General features: G+C 37.3%; 1 long non-coding RNA gene across 1 annotated transcript in view; it reads left to right on the top strand.

Annotated features, from left to right (window-relative positions):
- The first annotated feature begins 456 nt into the window (after nucleotides 1–456).
- Nucleotides 457–12922, top strand: part of LOC106937664 (uncharacterized) — a 20295-nt gene continuing 7829 nt past the window's right edge. The window contains exons 1-2 of the long non-coding RNA XR_001422435.1: nucleotides 457–792; nucleotides 4465–4467. This is a non-coding gene — a long non-coding RNA (uncharacterized LOC106937664). The remainder of the gene's footprint in view (nucleotides 793–4464; nucleotides 4468–12922) is intronic.

The raw sequence follows: 12922 nt of genomic DNA, 5'->3' as shown, positions 1-12922 counted from the left end.
CAGAAGAAGATGAAAATGAGACATGGAATGGAGAGACAGAGAGAGCCATCATCTTTAAGTAACAAGGGTTCTTGTCTTATCCCTTCCCTTACACACACACTTCCTCCTTCTTAGTGACTCAGTCACCACGGCAACAGAGCAGAGGGTAAATCGCCACAGCAATTGCCCTAGGACGTGTCATGCATGGGAATGCTGGGTCCCTGCTGCCACCACAGTGTAGAATGCCAGCATTTGTGCACACACACTTACCCACACACCAGCATTAGCATCACGGTCAGAAAGCTAAACAAATAACCTGAAAAATTATTTAAATCAACGAGCTGGCGATGCAAGACGCTGGTTCTGCTCTCGCTGTTGGACCGTTGGTAATAATATTTCATATATGGGGCACCGCTACTCTAGGTGGAGTAGAAGCACTGCTTCTACTCCACCTGACAAAACGAACGTTTTGAACGTTTGCTTAACGCTGCAACATGCAAGTTAAACAGACAAAATATTTTGCATATATATTAAAATGTTCGCTGTGTCCTAACATAAGACGGATAATCTCTGAAAAAATAATCAATCTCTTCTGCCTCCTCCTGTGTTCTGTAGAATTACTCAGCTCAGTCAGAACCAACCAATCAGAACCAGAACAAAACAGCCATGTTCTCAGGAAGTTTTGATTTAGTAACTCAGGATTGTTTATTTTGATGCAACCGGTGTTTAACATTGAATGAATGTTTCCTTTTTAACTTGAATTATTTGATATAGGCAATGTTATGAGATTTATTTGATTCATGTATAATTTAGGTTTTGAAAGCTTTATTGTTTTATATTGTATTACTGATTGCAGGTTTTTAAGTTGTCCTTTTGACTGAGTAGCTGCTCTATTGTGCCTACAAGTATTTTGCATGTTTATGTCTAAATTAGGTGAATTTATTGCCAGATCATTTTTCCATTTTGGAAGATCACATAGTCTCATTTATACCTAACGCAAAAAGTGATTTTTATTGTGATTGTGGACCATATTAGGAACCAGAATTGAATGCAACTGTGTCATGTACAACAGCGACATTTTTGCTCACTCAAGTTTAAAATCCTTTGATATGAAACTGCTGAAAATCTAATGGTAACTAAGGTGATGGTGTATATCCAGCATAGCGGCAAACAGACGTTAAACTGAACAACATATCGAGAGGAGCAATGTTCATGTTCTTTGAGAAACAAACACAAAGAGAAATCATCTTCAAAGTGAACAGTAGATAAGAGCTCTTTGGACCTTGAGGGAATTGCCTCAACTCACAAACAATATGACAGGCTCTGTGCCGAACACTAAACAGGTGTCTTCCTCTCAGCTATGTCTCCAAAGCTCAATGCTCCTGATAGTCCTTGTCTCAAGCCTGGGCTGTTTATGAAATCTTTAGCTTTTCTTTTGTAATGTGCACTGAAGAGGTTTTGGTAATAGCTCCACATCTTGACGCTCAGTTATATAAGCGACCATTCCACTGACAGACACAGTTTCCACTGAAGTTTTGTGGCACTTCTTTATGAGTCTCCTGATGTACACTTCAGTTGCTTTTTTCAGACCAGAAGGCACAGGTGTGATGGATCTAAAAGTAAAGCCTGTGAGCAGGAAAAATCACACTTAACTGTGCCGTAAGTGCCTAGAAAAGATACACAAGAGAGCAACATATAGAAAAACAGAGGTTTACACAGTCCCATCACCAGGAGCACAGACCTGACCTTTAACAACAGGTCCTCAATAACAGCATTTCTTTTGAGGTGCAGTGTAATTCAGATGAAAGGTTTCCTGAAGTGTCTCCATCTTCAGTATAATAAACTGAAATCAGACATCATCAAAGCAGCATTTTGTTCTAAGCTGTGTTTACTGATGACTTATCCCTGCTTGCATTGAAGGAACAGTTAAATCAGGACCTGTCGTCCTTGTCGCTTCTTATTAAAGCTCTGCTTATTCAGGTGACCAAGAATCAATTCATTATTGCTTAGACACAATTAGTTTCAGCAACTATGCTCCAAGCAGGAAAACAATCATCACTGCAAAGGCTTCATTAGTGGACTATTTTCAATGATTTTTTTCTGCTCTGGTACTGTTTAACTTAGTAATAATAAGTGAAGCACTACATACCCCCTCAGCTTTAAATTGTGTCAATTTGATTAGGCCAGGGGTAAAATTCTTAACTCTTTAAAATTGGCAACCAAATATTAAACAATTAAAGATAATTTACTTTCAGTGACCGTAAATAGAAAAAAAAAAGAGTTGGTTAAATTATGTTATGATCTGTAGTTGTTTGGACTTTGTGCTTCTGGTTTGTGATCATTTCTTTATTATTTACTTAGAGCTTCCATTTCAGTTTGTTTCTGATGTGAATTTATATATTTTCTTTGTACGTTAAACTGAACAGCATATCAATGTATTTTATATATTTTCTTTGTACTGAAATTAGAAAGAAAATATATAATCACATCGGAAACAAACTGATGCACTAATCTGTTTACTTAGATTAGTGCATCTTTCTGTTCATTGTTAAATCAGTCTTAGGTCCTCTCTTATGTTTTCCCTCCATTGTTTTATCTTTCCCACAGCCTCCCACTTTGTTTCTTGTCCCCGCTGTTTCTCATTTCCTCATTTGCCCCTACCTGCTCCCTTCCTTAGCTACATCATTTCACCTGAGATTAGATCTTCTGTGGTTTCATTTATAAAGCTTGCATGCACACAAAACAGGGCTTGAAACTTGCATGTGTCACGTTCCATACAATTGTTCTGAGTTATAAAACATAAACTTGACAGGAAAATGTGTGGTCCCTCACTCCAACTCTGACTGTTTATGCTTGATTTGGAAAAGAAGAAAACTGTGAGACAAATGGTGAGAAGGGGAATTGAAGTTACACTACATTGTGATTATCTATAATTACAATCAAACTTTACCCATTGACTGACTTATTTTTAGTGTGATATATGTTTGCACTGTGAGCCATAACTACTAGGTTCTTTCAAATAAGCAAAAAAATATATCTTTAAGACAGGAGTACAATTTTGGGGTACTTTAACTCACCTCTATCTATGAACAATTGCTCTATGAATTACTTTTTTTTAACAAAAACATTGCCATAAAATAATGTCTATCACTGCAACGTCCATCCCACCCCATGAGAGTAGGGCAAGACGGGCTGTGGTGGGCGTCCCTTATTTTAATTAATGAAAGGTGGCAACCCAAGAGACTATCGAACCATCAGGTGACAAAACACTCTTAGAAATGTTTTTTTTTATGTATTTCTTTCTTTTTTCATTTTGTTCTTTGTTTTTTCTTTTCTTTCTTTCTAAGATTTTTAACCCTTTTAACAAAAACCAGTACGTCACTATTTTTAGATCAAAGCCAAATGTGTTGTTTTTTGAGATCTTTCAGCCCACTTCATGTTGTCAAAGAGATTCCCTTTGAGTGACATCTTGATTGTGCAGGCCCAACAGTAATCATGCCAGGATGTGACAGTTTAAGGTTTACCCTTTTGCCACTAACAAAAACAAATACACACCACACTGAGTACCAAAAGGGATTTGGCCAAAAAAAAATGTTCAAACAAATTCAGACCAGAGCTGAGTATGTAAATAACTGAATTTACAAAGAACTGGCAGTATTAGCACAGCACCCGAGGGAATGAGCAGTGACATCACAGCTGATGTGACAGTATTACAGACAGGTGCTGAGGCACCAGGGATTCAGCAGGAGCAGTGAGTGAACGTAACCAGACAAAGGGCAGAAATCTTACAAGCATGACTCAGCATTAACAGCATCTGATTTGGTAGGAAAAGGATTTTCTAGTTACCAATCATGACCCAGTGACCTAACATCAATCAGTTAATATCTGGATTCCCACATATTGTCAAAACCAGGCTAAAAAGAAAGATATATCTCACTAAAATTTTGAATCTCAATTTTCTCCATGTTGTCAAGTTTGATACTGTGACAATGTCAATATCTGGAGAAAACAGTGTTTTGTTTTGTTTTTTCAATCCATACTAGTGGTAATTATCATAATATTTTATGATAGTAGAAGGCTCGGTTTCCACTGTGTCTGCCAGAAAAAAAAGAGACAAAATAACATAAAAGAGAAAAAACAAAAATGTGTGGTATGAGCTGACCCCAGAGTACTGGCCAACTGTAATTCACTGTTAAAACTGAAATAAAAAGCTTGAGAAAATATATAGATAAAAAATGGTTTATATCTTCTTCAGTCAATGTTTTTCTTTCTATCTTGATCAAAACAGCTAAAATGGATGTGATTCTGCTGTGTTTGTTAAGGGCCCGGAGAAATAAATGGGGTGTCTGTGGCTCAGGTGCCAAAGCAGGTGGCTGCTAATCACAGGGTTGTTTGATAACCGCTTAGTCTTGTCCACACACAAGACCCCCAGTTGTTCCTGATGGCAGGAGAGTGCCTTGAGTGGTCTGACATGATTTGTTTGAGTGTGTGTGTGTGTGTGTGCGCGTGCGTGCGTGCGTGTGTGCGTGGGTGTGTATGTGTGTGCGCATGCGTGCGTGTTTATGTGTGTGTGAATAAACACAAGCACACAACCAAAGACAACTGAAAGCTGCAATTTCACAAAAATGCCTTACCTTTCAGGAGATTTTGAGTTTGAATTGGAATTTGTTTTAACGTACCACTGACTGGCAGTACGACTGAATTTAGAATAAAGAATTTTTAAAAAACCGCAAAATGTTAAATTTATCTTATTGTTTTATTATTATTTTGGTTGTTTGTAGAATAGAAGATGGAATCTATATCATATTAAGCTATATTGAAGAAACGTAAGTTACCAGCATGGAGAGACAAAGGAAAGTTTGGAGCTTTGCAGCTTCTCCTTTGGTGCTTTCTAGGAGCTTTAGAAGGAAGGAGTGAAGGGGAGGACAGGGTACGCGGGACCTGCTCAGACTAATTGCCTAAGCTGTAGATCAATATCTCAGCTAAGAAGGAAAGACCAAAGCTCCAGTGATGAAAGAACCAATAGATCCCAGGAGGTTGAATCGTCCCCTGGGTTTAAAGTTGTCATTCTTAAAGGAGCAGTGACGTCAGAATAGTTGATGAGAAAAAGACTCTACATGCTTAACCCTTCCCACTCCATCAGGTGTCATTAAATTCAGGCAACCAGCATCTCTAAATTGTTCTCATGATTACGTAACCCTCAACACAAAGCTGCTTTTTAAGGATGGCACTGGCACCTCTCAGATATGATGATGTCATCTTCTGAATCAAAGCACTGAAAAATAGATGCAGTTGACAAAAGCTTTAAATGTCTTTATGGGGTTTGTAAGCAACCAACATGAAGGTTTTAGTCATGGGAGAGGAAGAGAAATGGAGAGGAGTCACTATTATGTACAGACTCACCATCCATTTCTTATGACACCTCTAACTGTACCAGATTATATCCATGATGTGATGTGAGTATATAGATAAAAAATGGTTTATATCTTCTTCAGTCAATGTTTTTCTTTCTATCTTGATCAAAACAGCTAAAATGGATGTGATTCTGCTGTGTTTGTTAAGGGCCCGGAGAAATAAATGAGGTGTCTGGTGCCCTTTGTTTTGAGGTGTGGTGACTGTGGAGGTCAATGGAGCGCTCTCACTCAAACCAAAATGTTAATAACTTCTCAAACCTGAATATTTAAGAAAGCCAAAGTGAAATTTTGGCTTTCTTAGGACAATATCTATGTGTGCATGATTATTGGGCAACTAATAATGTACAAAATTATTATGCAACTGAATTAAAACTCAAACTTTTCCCATCTCACTTGTTTCTTGTCTTGTTAAAGTGAGAATAATAAACATGCAACTCAAAATTGACAAATAAATATTTCTGACGTTTAAAAAAATAAATCAGTGACCAATATAGCCACTCTTCTTTTCAATAACAGTTTTGTCGGTTTCTTGATCTCTTGACAATCAACTTTTTATGCAGCAGCAACCACAGCCTCCCAGACACTGTTCAGAGATGTGAACTGTTGTCCTTCACTGTAAATCTCCCAATTAAGAAGAGCCCACAAGTTCTCAATGGGGTTTAGGTCTGGTGAGGAAGGGAGTCACTTTATTATTCATTCATGTTTAAGGTCTTTACTGATTAGCCACATAGAGGAGCACTTTGATGCATGTGATGGAGCATTGTCCTGCATACAAATCATGGTCTTCTTGAAGGATTCAGACTTTTTTCTGTAACACTGCTTGAAGAAAGTGTCTTCTAAAACCTGGCAATAGATTCAAGAGATGATTTTGAGACCTGAAAAGGTCCAACTACCTCATCTTTAATAATACCAGCCCAGATCTGTTTTGGTTCAGTGTTGACGTTTCAACTTATGTGTCTTGTTCAGTGGTGGTCGGGTTTCAGCCTTCCTTACCTTGGCCATGTCTCTGCGCTCTTAACATCTTGCTCTTCTGGGTGATCCAGGTTGCAGTTCTGGAATATGACAGCACTGGAAGATAATGGGTTCCTGGTAGCTTCATGTTTGATTCTTCTTAAATCTTTAGCAATTAATTTATGTCTTTTTTTTCTTGTGAACTCGTTGACTATTTGCAGCAAAACGTTTGATGGTTCTGTGATCATAGCCCAATATCTTAGCAATTTCAAGAGAGATGCATCCTTCTGAAAGACTTTTTATAATTTTGGATTTTTCAGAGTCACTTAAATCTCTTTTTCACCCTTGTAGCCTGAGGAAAAGAAGCTGCCTGATAACTACGCACACTTATTAGGTGCAGTTATTACGCTTATTAACTACAATAGATAGAGTGTTGATCTCCTCCCTCATTAAACAAATACACAGCAGCTGATATGTTTATATTCAATAGGTATTCAAGTTTGTACAGCTTGGAGTTGGGAAATATGCATAAAAAGGATAATATGGTAAAAATTAAAACTTGCCTAATTGTGCACACAGTGTATGACTTAAATGCAATTTGACTTGATAATTGAATGGCTTGAAATTGGGCCTGTGTGTTTTTCAAAATCCTACTCTTTCTGAAACTCCACCTACAGGAAGTCATCACAACATGGCTCTTCTATTAACCTTTTAACAGTTTTCCCAGTGTTGCACTGAGAAGTAGCTCCTATAATGAGCTCAGCAAATGCACAGTTCCACCAGGTTTTGCTAATTCCTGATGGCTAGTCTTATGGGAGTCTTGTGGAAGGGCTGCAGTTCTGAGGAGGAGCAGCATCTCGAAGGCGGGGCTAGGTCTAACCAGCCGTTTGTCACAGCTGAATGGTTGCCATGGGAGATTAAAGGATTTCTCAAACATGCATGAAAAAATCAGGCAACACTCCATGTATGTTTTTGATGAGGAAATTGCACTATTACAAGATGCAAAGCTCAAAACAGTTGACTTTACATAACACTTTTCTCAAAAACAAAATGTTTCTCTCTGTTTATGATGAAAGCATGATGGAAAAGCTCTCGACTTACTGTTTCTTTTATCAAATAACAAAGGTTCTTTTAAGGAATACTGGTTAGTCACTAAAATTAGAGGTATCAAAGAGAAATTAAGTGACTCTTGTTTTTTACATTTCATCCACCATGATCTGAAAGCTATTTAGTTCAAAGCAACATCCTGCCACTTGTGCAATTATTTAATTTTGGAAATAAAAAGTTCATTACCATGAAAGAAAACTGAATGTGGACAGTGACAGGGTGCACTATTCATGGAAAATCCACAGGTAGAAAGAAAGAAGGTAATATAACACCTTTGCTTTAAAAAAAATAACTCCATGTTCCCATTTGTTCTTTGGAGGTGTTTTATTTATTGTGATATTTATCTAAATGAAGTATAACATTTGGTGAGAGCATGTGGTGTGTGTGGGCAGTCGGTCTTCACAAATGCTCTAAAAAGGTTCAGTGGGGAGGATTTTGCTGTCCAAAAACGATGATTCCAAGCACTCTAGCTTCAACAGAAACACACGTCTTAGCAAGAACAATTTCTTTGCTAAAATTGTGTTGTTTGTAGACATATCCCATTGAAATTTAGAACTTAGGAAACTACACAAACTAATTTCCCCATACAATAGCTTAGAATCAGATGAGTTGTATTCTTGCTGTTTAAGTTCAGAGACAGAGGGAAGATTTGAACGGATTTTGCTGGACACTGGTGGCAGTAGGTGGGGGGGTGGTGACTGTGGGCAGAGCAGGGTAGCATCCCTGCAGACTAATTGCCCAGAAGATGGCAGGGTCATAAAGCGACAAGGCAAGCAGAGTGGCAGTGAAAAGGACCCGCTCATAGCAACATCATAAAAGCTAATTACCGTCATACAAAGAGACGCCCCAACCATTGTGTAATTTGGAAAGGAGCAGAGAGAAAAACAGCAAGACAGAATGAGAGAAGGAGGAAGAGCAAGAGAATACATGAAAGGACCTGCAGCAATAAAGACTTAACCATTAACAATTAGTCTCCAGCGCTGCTAATGAGAAAGCCGAGATAAAACGGAGGGCTAAATTTAAACATAAGGGTTTCCATAGCGTCTCTCCAAGGTTCAGTGCTCTCTCTCGGTAATAATGGCAACGTCCTACTAGGCCCCAATGTAAGCTATAGAATGAGGCAGAGGCACTAATGCTTCCCATGGCCTCTCAGGGTAATAAAGTCTTGAGCTTTAGTGGCCTGTGGCAACGGATAAGCTAGCTGCTGCATGGAGGATGGATTATCTCTAGAGAGAGAAGGTGAAGAGTAGTTAAACGGGCAAAACAAATGCCCCTCAGCTACAACATATTATACGTATACATCATGGTGGGAATATATCACATGGTTACTTAGCAAACAAAGCATCCAGATGGATTCCTTAATGTTAACAGTTATAAAAACAATGAGATGTCTCTATGTGCCACAAATATAGTGGCTATAAACTATACACCCTGTTAAAATACCAGATTGTAAAACATGATTCAGTGGTACATTTTTCAAAACCTTTTCCAGACATTATGTGTAGCATACATAGCATAATTCAACATGAAAAATAACAATAATACAATTGACAGCTCAAATAAGTGTAGATATTCTTAACTGACATTTTGTTGAAGAACCTCTTGAATCTTTGTAATATTTTATATCAGTCTACCTTACAATTGTTCTTAAAATGTATCATATTGTAAAGACATTTGTTATCATAGTCCTCAAATGACTCCTCAAATTTTCTTTTGAAATTAGCTATGGACTCCAGAGAGTCAATTCTAATATTTTCGTTTTCCTGTCGTAATTTTTTATTTATTTTTTTTCTGTGGATGTTGGATGTGTCGTAGGACTCTGTGATCCTGGAAAATTAAATGCACAGCTTTTCACAAACAATTTGAACAGTTTTGTCTCAAAACTGAGTGGTATTAAAACGTATTTCTGCTTTCTCCCATGCCTTGACAAATAGCCACATGTTTCACTTCAGGCATGGGATTTCATTTGCTGATGTTCAGCGTTGTTTTTACATCAAACAGACCTAATGCAATTGTGTACCTAAATACAGAATGTATGCCACATTTTATATGGAAATGGTGTGGAAATTCAAATGTAAGGTCCTTAAAACAGCATGGGATTCCATTTTTAAAGTTGCACAGTCAAACATTGACAGCAATAATTTGGGTTATTTAGAGAAAAAAAATCATATTTTCACCATGTTGTGCATACATTTATGCATTTATGAATGTCAGTTTCAAACTAAAGATTTTATTAGCAAACCAAATATGTAGTCTGTAAACTATTTAATTATCATGCTAAATATTTAGTTTGAAGCTAAATATTCGGGTTCCTAATCAGAGAGTTCATTTTAGAGTTTAAAAATAAACTCCCTTTTTTCTGTTATGACAGGCTAAAAAACCCAGATTATTGTTATTAATGATTGACTGTGTAAATCTAGAAATGGTATCCCATAAAACAGCAACTGAAACAAAGTGATGCACATAGTTTCAAATAATGAGAATGCAAAAATAGCAATCATATACATATATTTAAGACATAGGAATGAGGCATGTAGATTTTTAAGAGCAACTGTACATGCACCAACAATGTAAATCCTTCTGATACAGAAGTACTATGTCATGATGTAATTAACATTAGCAGCAGGAGAATGAAGAAAAACTTCTTACCTGATAACCTCTCTTCAAGCTACTCACCAAACATGAAGTTTAGAGAAGATTATGTTTGTAATTAAAGATACAGCATTGGTCTAGTCAAATGTGGTGTTAGGTTATCCTGCATTTCACTTGACCCACTGAGTTGAGATCAGTTTTGAGTCAAATAGACAAACTGCAAACTGAAAGTGAAATCTGTTCCAGAGGAAGGTAAGGAGTTCTAAGACAAATTTACTGGTGTGAATCCCTGACTAAACAGGAGATATTTGCAACATTTCGATATTATTATTATTTTTTTAATCTTTCCTAACAAAATTTCTGACAATTTATATTAAAGATCAAACTGTGTTTGATATCTTTGGAGAAAATAAGGTAGAGAAAATAGGAAAAAATAAAAAAAAAAAAAAAAAAAAAAGAAAGGTATGGGGGAGTCACACACACTTATATGTCTTTTCTTCTCAGTAAAAACGAAATGTGTCACAAAAGGCCTAAGAGGTCTACCTGCATCCTGCAGTGAGCAAGCAAATTCTTTGATGGTGACATCCTGGAGAGACGGAAGGAAAAGCAATTTTCAGTGGGCCTTGGCTGCAATGTAAGGGCAATGAGGTTTGAAGTTGCTCATTAGCAACACCTACAGAGGCACGGAAGTAAGGCTGACAGCTGCCAAGGCGAAAAGGACCGAGAGGGCACCACTACAGGTGGTAGAGGCAGTGGACGGAACAAATGAAGGCCAGGAATAGATATCGCCTCTAGAGTTTCATTTATTTAATTTTCACAACTGATGAGAAATTTTTGTAATTTCAACAGGACGGTGAGACTGATATGTAAAAGCACATATAAACCTTTTCCCCAAAACTTGCTCTGTTGCTAGGGCTTATAAATCACCAATTCTTTATGTTTCCACCAACACAAACTCTGGCTTTAGCTCCGGCGAACCTGCGTTAACTCAGCATCAGACTAAAGAACCACGTCTATCAGGAGCCAAGAGCAGTCGATCAAAAGATTGTGAACATCATGTCATCTGTGAAGTGTTTTCAAGCACCGCTTGTTAGTTAAGTGTTAATAAACAAAGAGGATGAAATTAAATCTTTATTTGCAGAGATATTACAATAATCCATATTAATTGTGTGGATAAGTAGTCTCCATGTACTACAATCCTTTACAAAAAGCCTGATGAAAACTGGAGGAGGACCAAACAGTTAATTTACAAGGCATTTAAAATGACTTGGATGTGAAAGTCAAACTGGTTCATTTATAGAATCAGTTTAAAACTAGATCTGGCCTGAATTAGAATGACAACAACAGCCTTATCAATAATAAAAACCACATTGTAAAGTAATTGTTAAATTGGGAGATCTCAATTCCTCTGAAACCCTGACGGCACACAAAATGTACCATGAAAACAATTTGTCGTTTTCAAGGTGAACAACCCCCTGAATCATCACTTAGATTCTCATGAAAGATTAATCTGTGACTCATTAAGCTTAGCATAGACTAATGAGGTTAGCATTAGCCGAGAGAGAGGTGGGCAAAGTAGTTCTAACGAGACCATATTTCCACATGAGGAAATTATTCTACAAACATTATTAAACTTATTGAAAGGCTAAAATTATAAATGGACAAGTGTCAGAAATGCAATGAGCCTAAAGCCTTGGTGAACATCACTGACTGACTGTCACATTTGTCACTAACACAGGAACTTTACAAATTAGTATTTAAGCACGAAGGTATGATGGCCAGCCTAGAATTACGAAAGATATGGTTCTAAAAGTATTAAAAGCTTCAATTTTCTTGGTCTTGCGGTTTAAAGTCATATTAAGCAAAAGGCAGAGAAATGTCCAGAAATGACAAGAGACTCTCCAGGTTAACTGTTTCAGTACACTACCAGTCAGTCCTACACATTTGTTTTTAGTTACCTTTACCAAGGCACTGTTGAGTAGAAACTAGTTACACTTACTCAAGCAAACTTTTGGAAAATGAACTTCAAGGAATACTTTCACTGAACAGTACTTTTTACTTTTACTTGAGTATTATCATGAAGTATCACTAATCTTAAAGTGAAATTTCTGGCTAGTCACTGTGAGTAACTAAATAAATTAAAACACTAAATGCAGTAAAGGTGAAGGTACAGTAAAGAGTATTGTGAATCAAAGTATTTTATACGGTGGCCGACAGGTGCAGATGCGCAGCAACAGAGAAAACATGCAAACAAAAAAAAGACACGCACAAATGAAATGCAGCAAACAAAAAAGATACGCAAGCAAAAAAGAATACAACCACAAATGAAATGCAGCAAACAAAAAAAGAGACGCAAACAAATGAAAAGCAGCAAGGCTTAGCTTTAATCAGTCAAACCCATTTGCTCAGGAATAAATTAAATACTTTAGTGAACCAAAAAATTTTACAGCTATTACCTGGCTTAATATCTGTGTTTCACCTCCACTCATAGGGGAAAACTAGCGGGAGTTTTTAAAACGATTTGCCGGGAGACATGGGTTCTCTCTCGGTGTGCCGAACCTGGAGCGCCCGGCCAGCTGACAGCTGGCGAGGGGAGCTGGCTGTTCATGCAGCGGGAGCAGACATCTCCGAAAACGTCGGAGCAATATTGTAATTAAGTGATTTATTGATGAACCGAGCAGATATCTGAGATCTATACATCAACATTCTCACCGAAAAACATTGTAAAAAATCATTTTGTGTAATTTTAAGTGTAATACAGCAAAAATAATTTTGCCGCCATTGCTGCTTTTCTGAACACCCGTTTTAAAGGATGCAGACCCTAAATTTGGACACAGCTGTTTTTTGTTCGACTCCCTCTAGTGGTCTGGAGNACTTTT

Source organism: Poecilia latipinna, unplaced genomic scaffold (genome assembly GCF_001443285.1).
Source record: "Poecilia latipinna isolate Pla-1442-1.1 unplaced genomic scaffold, P_latipinna-1.0 Scaffold2404, whole genome shotgun sequence".
Lineage (NCBI taxonomy): Eukaryota > Metazoa > Chordata > Actinopteri > Cyprinodontiformes > Poeciliidae > Poecilia > Poecilia latipinna.
This window is presented reverse-complemented; position numbering and strand designations above follow the sequence as displayed.